The sequence below is a fragment of the Polypterus senegalus genome, chromosome 11 (genome assembly GCF_016835505.1).
Source record: "Polypterus senegalus isolate Bchr_013 chromosome 11, ASM1683550v1, whole genome shotgun sequence".
Taxonomy (NCBI): Eukaryota; Metazoa; Chordata; class Cladistia; order Polypteriformes; family Polypteridae; genus Polypterus; species Polypterus senegalus.
In genome coordinates this window covers 37702074-37713284 of record NC_053164.1, presented here as the reverse complement: position 1 = coordinate 37713284, position 11211 = coordinate 37702074, and positions in this window count along the sequence as shown.

The following is an 11211-nucleotide window of genomic DNA, read 5'->3' as shown; positions in this document are numbered from 1 at the left end:
TTTCCAGTAATGAGCAAAAGCATCACAAATGTAGTAACAATATGAATAGAAAATTCAGTTTACCTCAAACACGTTTCTAATTAGTGTATTCTTTGAAGCTCATTCTACATTGTTAGTTCTTTTTATGGCGGCACAGACGTTATACGAGGCACGTTCAAAAAGTTACCATGCTTTCGTATTTTCATTGGCAACAGTGAAGGTGGGAGGAATAGTAATTTGGCATTAAAAAGTTTGTACGACGCTGGGAACATTGCATTGCAAAGGGAGGTGACTGCGTAGAAAAGTGATGCTTTGTTTTTGATATTCCTAATAATTCCTAATTCCTTTTTGAATGTCCCTTACATCTATCCCTTTAAAAACAACTGATCTAAAATGGCCCATTGGCAAAGAACAATTTCAATATATGAATGACTCTCTGGGTATGAAATTGGTTCTTTGGGCTTTGAAAAGGTGTGAACAAAATAGAAAACTTAAATGTATAGAAGGCGACCAAGCAGGGTGCTAACACATCTGCTACCATCTATTAATGGTTTATGGATCTAGATAAATACAAGGCTCTTTCTGGAACCTTCATGTGCAGGGATCTTTTAGAAACCAAAAATGGTTCCACTGTTTAGCATTGTTATGAAGAATAACTTGGCACTTTAATTTTAAAAATCTATTTCTGTGCACTCTTATTCTCACCTGGACAAAGCTATGTAGATTATGTTTTTGATCTCTCCAGTTATTTCAATACCTGCCATCCATCCCTGTTAAGATGCAGGTGGATGAGCCTGTGGTGTCCTGGATTATGGACTATCTGTCTGCCAGATAGCAGTTTGTGAGGCTCAAGGATTGCAACTCTGATACGGATGTGAGCAACACTTGAGCATCACAAGGAATAGTCCTGTCATCTTCTCTCTTTAATCTGTACACCTCAAGCTATAAATATAATGCCAGGTCATGTCCCTGGTAGAAATTCTCAGATGTTTCTGCACTTATGGGGTAAAATGATAAGGGGGATGAGACAGAGTATAGGAGTCAGGTGGAGAATCTTGTTTGTTCATGCAAAGAGAATTATCTGCAACCTAGGAAAACTCAGCAAAACCAAAGAAATGGTTATTAACTTTCGCCACACCAAAAACTTTCTACAACCTCTCACTTGTCAGAGAGTGGATGTAGAGGTAGTGCGCTCCTACAAGGCGTCCATGTCAATGACAGGTTGGGCTGGTCTTGTAACACAGAGGAGCTGTATAAGAAAGGGCAGAACAGGCTATTTTTTTCTTAGGAGAGTGTCTTCAATTTAATATGGAAAGTGACATCCTTCACATCTTCTTTAACTTTGTGATGGCCAGTGGGATTTTCTATACTGTGGTGTGTTGGGCTAGTAACATCACTTCAAGAGAGGCCCACCGAATCAACAGGCTAGTTAAAAGGGCAGGCTCAGTTATGGGATGCACTCTGGACCCTTTTAGAGGTCGTAGCAAAAGAGAGAATTAAAAGAAAACAAAGTGCCATTATGAACAATGCTGCATGTCCTCTCTCTGAAACACCAGCATTGAGGACTTTCAGCCAATGAATTATTCAGCAGTAGTGGGTCGAGAAACGCAATGGGGGTTCTTTATACCAACAGCAATACTCCTGCATAATGAGTCACTGTGACTAGGACTGCCAAGTCAGAGGTTTTCTTTTCTTTCTTTTCAATTTTTTCTTCCTTTTTTGTCATTATGGTGTGTGTTCTGACCATAGTGTGTGTATATACTGTATATATTTATTTATTTATTTATTTATCTATGTATTTATTTAGTTAAAAAGCTTCTGTAAAAAGCCAAATTTTCCCCTGGGGACAAATACAGTTCTATCTATCTATCTATCTATCTATCTATCTATCTATCTATCTATCTATCTATCTATCTATCTATCTATCTATCTATCTATCTATCTATCTATCTATCTATCTATCTATCTATCTATCTATCTATCTATCTATCTATCTATCTATCTATACAATACAATACAATACAATACAGTTTATTTTTGTATAGCCCAAAATCACACAGGAAGTGCCGCAATGGGCTTTAACAGGCCCTGCCTTTTGACAGCCCCCCAGCCTTGACTCTCTGAGAAGACAAGGAAAAACTCCCAAAAAACCTTGTAGGGAAAAATGGAAGAAACCTCGGGAAAGGCAGTTCAAAGAGAGACCCCTTTCCAGGTAGGTTGGGCGTGCAGTGGGTGTCAAATGTAGGGCGTCAATACAATGCAATACACAGAACAGAACAATTCCTTAATACAGCATAATAATTAAAATTTTAGAAGTACGGTTTAACAGTAGACGATATGACATAATTAGGTTTGGATATTTTTAGAGTCCTGGAGAGCTCATCCATCTAGCTGCCTCCCCATTTGGCCATGCCACGGCTGAAACGTTGCTCCATGAAAGGACCCTCTTTCCCATGATTCCTGTGATCCTCCATCAGGGATGACTTTACCATAGGCAGGCAAACAACTTGGCAGGTGGGCGTGGCACCAATTGCCACATTTGGGTACCGAGAAAAGAAACAGAATAGGTGAGGGTTAGTATTCAAATATAATTATCATGTTACTTATGTTATAGTGCTAATGACTAACAACAGAGATGCAGTCTGTACAGTTAATCAGCAGCTCTAGTCAGGATATGCTAAACTGAAGTAGTGAGTCTTCAGCCGGGATTTAAAGGCTGAGACTGAAGGGCATCTCTTATGGAAGCAGGAAGACCATTCCACAGTTTAGGGGCCCTGTAACTAAAAGCTCGACCTCCCACTGTTATTTTATTAATCCTTGGAATCCTAAGCAGACCGGCATCTTGAGATCTTAATGTGCTCAGGTTTGTAAGTCATGATAAGTTCAGACAAGTAAGCGGACCTTGGCCATTTAATGCTTTATATGTTAAAAGGAGGATTTTGAAATCTGCCCTAAACTTAACTGGGAGCCAGTGTAAAGATTTAAGAACTGGGGTTATGTGTTCATATTTTCTTGTTCTTGTAATAATTCTTGCAGCGCATTTTGGATTAACTGGAGGCTGTATAGAGAACAGTTTGAACAGCCAGTGAACACCGCATTGCAGTAGTCAATCCTACTAGAGATAAATGCATGAATTAATTTCTCACAATCCTGTTTATTTAGAAAGCACCTTAATTTCCTAACATTTTTAAGATGGAAAAAACATGTTTTGGACGACTTTGTAATATGCGCTTTAAATGACATGCTAGAGTCAAAGATAACACCTAGATTGCGGGCTGATTCAGTAAAATTAATTGGGATTCCAACTGAGTTAAATGACGACAAAATATTGCTGTGATCAGCGTCATTCCCTCCAACAATTAACATCTCTGTTTTATCTGTATTTAAAGACAAGTAGTTCTCATTCATCCATTCCTTTAATTCACTAACACAACTAATTAAAGACAACATCGGAGAAACTTCATTTGATTTAAATGAAAGGTATAACTGGGTGTCATCTGCATACGAGTGAAAATTAACATTATGTTTCCTAATGAGAGATCCCAGTGGAAGCATGTAAAGTGAAAACAGTAAAGGTCCCAGTACTGAGCCCTGCGGACACCATATTGAACTTCTGTGTATAATGATGGAGTACTGTCTGCACATTTCTGTACATACTGGAATCGATTTGATAAATAAGAACTGAACCAAGCGAGCACGGGCCTGTAAGCCCAACATCGTTTTCTAGCCTGTGCAGTAAAATAGAATGGTCAATGGTGTCAAATGCTGCACTTAAGTCCAACAACATAATTACAGTGGAGTTTCCTTCATCAGAGGATATCAGAATGTCATTTACAACCCGTGTTAGTGCCTTTCTGTACTATGACCAGTCGAAAGCCAGACTGGAATTTCTCAAATAAATTGTAATGCGTAAGGTGTGACTGAAGCTGACTGGCGACTACTTTCTCTAGTATTTTAGAGAGAAATGGTAAATTTGAAATAGGCCTATAGTTATTTAGTATGTGTGGGTCTAGGTCTGACTTTTTAAGTAAAGGTTTAATGACTGACACTTTTAGTGCATCAGGTACGGTGCCATGCAGTAATGAACTATTGATAACGGTTAGAATAGGTGCTGCAAGAACATCCATTGCACTTTTTACTAGTTTTGTTGGCACTGGATCTAGGGAACAAGTAGTGGGCTTCATTTTAGTAATTAAAGTTAAGACTTCCTGGTGAGTTACAGGATTAAAATTATTAAAGTGCTGAATGCAATGTGCGACAGGGTCTGCTAAGCTAGTATTTGGTTTGTACTGTGATGCTGAGATCTGGGATCTTATATTTTTAATTTTCTCATTGAAGAAGTTCATAAAGTCTGTACTGCTAATATCTGTTGGTATTTTGCACTGTTGATCTGAATTCCCATTTGTTAATTTAGCCACTGCTCTAAAAAGTACCCTAGGATTTTTATTATTGCTATCTATTAATGTAGAATAGTATTCTGAGCGAGCTTTAAAGAGGGCTTTTTTATATTTATTTACACTCTCTGTCCATGCAATTTGAAAGACATGTAGCTTTGTTGTTCTCCATCTGCGCTCCAGTTTTCGACACTCTTATTTAAGATCTATCTATCTATCTATCTATCTATCTATCTATCTATCTATCTATCTATCTATCTATCTATCTATCTATCTATCTATCTATCTATCTATCTATCTATCTATCTATCTATCTATCTATCTATCTATCTATCTATCTATTATATAGTGCCTTTCCTATCTATCTATCTATCTATCTACGAGGGACATTCAAAAAGTTCCTGTATTTTTATATTTTCATTGGAAATGGTGAAGGTGAGAGGAGTAGTAATTGCGTATAAAAAATGTTGGTTTAATGCTGGGGAAATTGCTTTGCAAATAAAGGTGACTGTGTAGAAAAGTGATGCAATTTGTTTTGAAATTCTTAATGAACAGAGTTAAAAAAAAGTGCAGAAACCTTTTGAATGTTCCTTGTAACTGCTGTCTTCCAGCTCTTGGGACCTGGACTTGATTCTTGGGTTACTCACTGCCTACATGAAGTTGGTATGCTTTACGTGACTCTGTCTACATTTTTCTAGATTTATGTAGTGTCACAGGGGATATACCTGTTGCCTCACACTTGCAATAATCTGGGTTCAACTCGTGATCACTGTCTATATTGAGTATGCACACTCTCTCTATGTCTGTTTGTATTTATATTTACATTTATTTGCTTTTGTCCAAAGCAATTTACAAAAGCAGCCAGCAAGTGGACTGTTTGGGAACAAATTTTACAGGACAAGGTTACACAATTGATCATCACAAGTGAAACATATCTAGTTTACAAAAGCTATCAGTTAGACTGAAATTCATGAAACAAGAGAGTCTTCAAACTGTTCTTAAACACATACAGCAGGGGTTCCCAACCTGGATTGCTTGCACCTGACATTGCATTTCAGGAGGTGCGACAAAGAGGAAGGCTGCATTACGGTTTGGCAGAATTGAGTGAGGTAAGTTGTCCATCCTTATCGTGGTACAATCAGTGCCTTGCAGTGCTCTGTCATTGGTAGGTCATTTATTAGTTAGTGTTCCTGTTCTCTGATAGGAAAAGAATCAGGCACTGCAAGTTCAGTGGTCACCTGTGATTGAGCCGCAGAAATGCACTTCCTCGCAAGAATCTTGCTGCTGGGTGAGTATTCATAAAGGCAAAAAACCTTTTGCAAGGGAATGGAATTTGGACCTGGCAATGATCCATAAAGAAAGGTAAGGTCTAGTATTGATTTCTGTGCAATCCCTGATGCTGAAATGTCACTGATTTCAAGGTTTGATTGACATTTTTGTCAGGGCGAGGACAAAGGGTGCTGAATTGGGTGCAAAACCTGCTGCTTACATTCAGCCCATCTCTCCAGCTGGTGGTCCTGGCAGCAGCGCAGCAATTTTAACTGTGCAGCACATCTCCTTTTGAAGTGCAGTGCAAGTGTTACTGGGGGACAAAGCTCGTTGATGGCATTTCATTGTTAAGCAGTGCTCCTGGTGCCCGTTACTTCACAAGGGACTCCAATCCCCCAAACCCCTCAATCGTTAATCACGTGTCACTTCCTTAGAGTGCTTGATGCTTCATGGGATACCCCAATCTCTGGATCATCAATCGAGTGTCTGAGCTTCAGGGGATACACATTTAAGGTAAATTGATGAATTTATATTAAAATTTTATGCACTGAGATAAAATCCTTATTTTTATTCAGTTTGTTTTATTTACCAACAATGTTGTATGTGGTTCTGTTTGTGGTTGAAAAATGTAAAATTTGACTTCTTCATTTTTAAATGTGATATTATGTTTGTAGGGAGTGCAAAATTAAACCAAATATTTTCTAGGGGTGTGGAGCATAGAAGAGGTTGGGAACCACTGACATGGAAGAAGTCAGAATTTCAAATGAAGAAGGGAAGATTATTGCACCTCCTGGGAGTTATACATGAAAAAAGTCTGGACTGAGATTTGATGTCACACAGAGGTGACATTACCAGCTCCCTTTCATCAGTAATGGGGTGCTGAATAGGCAGACTAACTGGGATAACTAAAATGTCTATTTTGCCAGGTTCAGCTGGAAATGGTGTCCCTTCATCCAAGTTACAATATCAATGAGACATGCAGAGATTCTAGATGATACTATGTAGTCATCTGGAGGGAATGGCAGGTACCACTGTGTATAATTGGCACAGCATTGATAGCAGAAACCAATCTAAGAGGATGATAGGGCCTAGTGAGGAGGTGTAAAGCGAGGGCCTAGTGAAGAGGCCTAGTAAGGAGAGAATGCAGCCCTGAACTTTGGGGCACACCTGGGTTTGCTTGGTGCACGTTTGACATCTCTCCTCACCAAGACACATGGTAGGGATCTGTTTAAGAGGTAGTACTCAAACCAACTGAGGGAAGTCCCAGTGACGGCAAGATCAGATAGGGTGTCAAGAAAAATCTGGTGGTTAACTATGTCAAAAGTGGAGGAGCTGAAATTTTGGCAGCTCTAGCGAACTATAATATTTTCTACAACAGTCATTAGAGTCATCTCAGTGGCATCTAACTGATTAGGATCAAGCAGTCTGTTCTGTAGAAGAAAGGAGAGAGAAGCTTGGTTAGAGGATCCCGTGTTTAAGACAGAAAAGAGAGGGGAAGTTCTCCAGAAACTCCAATTTTTCTCACACAGTCCAGAGACTTGTATTTCAAGCCAGCTAGAGACACTAAACAGGTAGGTCTTGAAGATCCATCTCTTCTTATGATACCTCATCTTTACTTTGGATTTCTAAAAGTTTTTCCAGCCCTCTCGCCCCTCTTTAATGTAGTAAATCAAGCTTGTGAATGCTGAAGGTATTTATGTGTGTCCCTTTCGTTCATCTTGCCACGAGTGATATTTCAGGATGGTGCTGTCTGTTTTTGTCTATGAATGCTTCTGAGTATTATTTTTATTATTATTTAATGTCCTCTTTTTTGTATATAGTTTGAGACATTTACTTAAGCTGTAATATGCTTCTGCGCATTTTCATGATCTTAAACCTTAATGCTCCACCCAGTTACACCATGTTTTACTTAACAGCATATTTTAAAAGTATTACAGTAATATAGAATTAATCTCTGGAAGACAATTACATACTAATTTTAAATCTAAACTAAAAGTTAGCAAATAATCAGTTCCGATAAATACAAATCTGTCAATGACACTGTCAGTTAAATTCCAGAAGATGTGCTACATGAAAGTTCAAAATAACAAATATAATATTGCCTGCAAAAAAAACCTAATATTTACATTATAAATCACCTTATTGAATGAATATTCATAAGGAAATATGTATGTATGAATCAATGTCTTTATGTTTGAGTATTACCTGTTTATATTCAAAAGCATATCCCTTTGGCATAGCTATACAAGACTGTGACAGGCTCAGGCCAGTAAAGTCCTTTATCATTACTACACTGTGCTGTTCCTTGCTCAGAATAGTAGACCTTAGATTTCTAAATCAATTAAGGCCTGAAACTTTAATATATAGCGCCTATGAAAAGTTTTTATCCCTTTGACGTTTTCACGTTTTATACTATACTAGCCATCCCCCATGGCTCCACCCACGTAGAAATGAAACAGGACAGCGAGAGGGGCCCTACCCGGCTCCCTACTCCTGATGCCACACTACCCCCTCCTCTCGGCCTGCAGCCTCTGTCTCGGATTAGCGCATTCCTGCAAGTGAACTATGATTCTTAACACAATGAGAAAAGTCACAAAATCAAACGGAATGTTCAAGCAAATTATAGAAAAAAATCTAATCTAAACCTGTTAAGGTTAAGTAGTTCTCTCATTCGCTAGCTAAGCATAAGTAAGATACCCCCCGAGGCTGGTGCGTGACTGAGGACGTCCCTGCCCCCCTCCCCTTGACCTGCTGTGTCTCTCTCGGATTCACACAAATAAATCGGTACCGCAAGTGAACTATGATACTTAGCACGATGAGAGAAGTCACAAAATCAACTGGAATATTCAAGCAAGTTATAAATCCATTAAGTAGTTCTCTTGTGAAAAGTGGACAGATATATAGACAGATAGACAGACAGATGTTGGATTTTATGTATATAGAGAATATACATGAATCACAGTGTACGTCATTTGGTGTTTTTTGACAGTGATCAACAGAAAAAGACCCTTTAATGTCAAAGTGAAACAAATCACTGCAAAGTGGTCTCACTGAGTTTCAAATATTAAACACAAAATAACTACTTGCATAAGTATTCAGTGTCAATATGACACTGTTAAATCATCATTGGTGCGACCAATTGATTTTAGACATCGCAGAATTAGTTCAATGGACGTCATCTGACCGGAATTTCAATTGATTATAGTCTGAATGCCTCTCTACTGAAGTTCCAGCTTGTGACGAGCCAGTATGTTGGCCTAACCTACACAATGAAGACAAATGACTACATGAAAAGGTGATTGGAAAACACAGATCAGGGGATGGAAACAAGAAAAAGTCACTGAACATCCCCTGGAGTCCAGTTAAAACAAAACTTAAGAGATGGAAAGAGTATGGCATAGCTGAAAATCTGTGAGAGCAGGTAATCTAAAAAAGTCGAGTGATACAAGAAGAAGACGAGTGAGGGAAGTCACTGAGAGACCTCTGAGAACTCTGAAGGAGTCACAAACCACAGTGACTAAGACTGGAAAGCCTGTGCAGACAACAACTGTTGTTCAGGTGCTTTACAAGTCACAGCTTTATGTGAGAGTAGCAAAGAGAAAGCCACTGTTAAAAAACACAGATGACATGTCAGGTAGAGTTTGCCAAAAGACACGTAGGAGGTTCTAAAGTCAGCAGGAAGAAGGGTCTAAGGTATGATGAGACCAAAAGGAAGATTTCTGGCAATCAGATAAAAAGCTATTATACTTAATGTTACACGTTATCATAAACATACCATGGTAGTGATTGAGTCATGCTGTGAAGAAGCCTTTCTGCAGCAAGACCTTGAAGGCTAGAGTGGAAAATGACAGCAGGACAACACCAGGACATTCTGAAGGAAAACCTAGTATAGACTTGCAAGGAAAATGCAACTTGTGAGAAGATAACAAACTCAAGCCAAATTGACATATGAATGGCTTTCAACACAACAGTGTTAAAGTAGCACCCCTGGAGCAATTTTCAGGTTAAGGGCATTGCTCAAGGGCCTAAAGGAGTAGGATCCCTTCTGGCAGTAACAGGATTTGAACCAGCAAACCTTACAGAAGCCAGTGCAGATCCTTCACCTCAGAGCAACCACTCCAAGATCTCAATCCAACTCAAAATTTGTGGCTGGATTTGACAAGGGCTGTTCATTCACAATCCCTAACCATTCTGACAGAGCTTGAGCAGTTTTGGAAAGAAGGATGGAGACTAACTGTAGACAGAGAGAGACCTGTGCACAAAGACTCAAAGCTGTCATGGCCACCAAAGGTGCATCTACTACATACTGACTTGAAGGGAATGATCACTTATGTGTTCTATCATTTTGGGCTTTATATTTTAAATTGAATTAAACATTTTGCAGAGATATGTTTTCATTTTAACTGTAAAGAGTCTTTTTCTGTAGATCAGTACCCCTGTGATTCAAAGCTGTATAACAATAAAATGTGAAAGCTTCCAAGAGGGTGAATACCTTTTATAGACAGCGTATCTACATTTTTTACAGGAAAAATAAACTCTGAAAGAGGATGAGCGGATGGCACAATTTATACTATTAAGGGTGATATTTACATTATGATAGAACCGGGGAGCCAGTGAGCCCCAAACCCTAACACAATCACAAAATACAGTCCCGGGTTCAAATAAAGGATGGTTTATTAACCACAATACCTCCACAAAGTAACAAAAGCACAAGTTTCTCTGCACAATCACCTCTCCTCTCTTCACAGCACTGCCCCTATCCAGCCGATTGATGCTTGTCTTCCTCCCAGCTCCAAATTTCCTGAGCAAGGGAGTGTGAACTCTTTAATTGAGGTCCAGGTTCCAGTGCCAGGAGTGCTGCTTGTTGAAAGTACTTCTGTGCCTTAAGAAGTCCAATATATTGGGGAGTGCATCTCCCTGCAGCGGCACCCATGGAACCCAACTGGGCTGTGCTGCCAGACTACAACTCCTAACATCGCCTGCTAGTTCCCGAATGGGCGCCAATATGGAAAGCTGCTGCTATCTAGCCTGATGGGATTAAACACCCCTCATAGACAGTCCTTCCCTGTCCTCTTCTTTTCTCCTGCCCAGGGAAGTTGCTGGAACCATGTTCCTGTCGGGACGCCTGTCCATTTGCTTCCCGTCCAGGTAAGGAATTTTCTTCTCTGTCCAGGCTTTCCATCCATCCCCTTAGGAAGTCCCATTTGGGTATGGCCCCTTTCCCTTCTTTGGCCGGGATGCCTGACTGACCTCTTGAAGTTTACCATCTGAGCAAGGAACAATCCCTCTTCCTGGTCGAGATGCCAGTCCAAGCCATGTGGCACTTACAACATGTATCAGCTGACTCTGTGAGCTGCTCTGACATCTTTGGCTGTAAGCTTTACGTCACTTTGTAGTTGGGACCGAATGCACACAAAGTTCCTCTTAAGGCACCCCAGGTTTAAAGCAATCCCTGCTCTTAAGTTACCCTCCTGCTTATGAAATACAAATCACCTTCATTGTTCATTCTTTTCTTTTCAAAAAGCTGAAAGAATCTTGAACGATGAATTGAATTGACTGTAAGAGCATG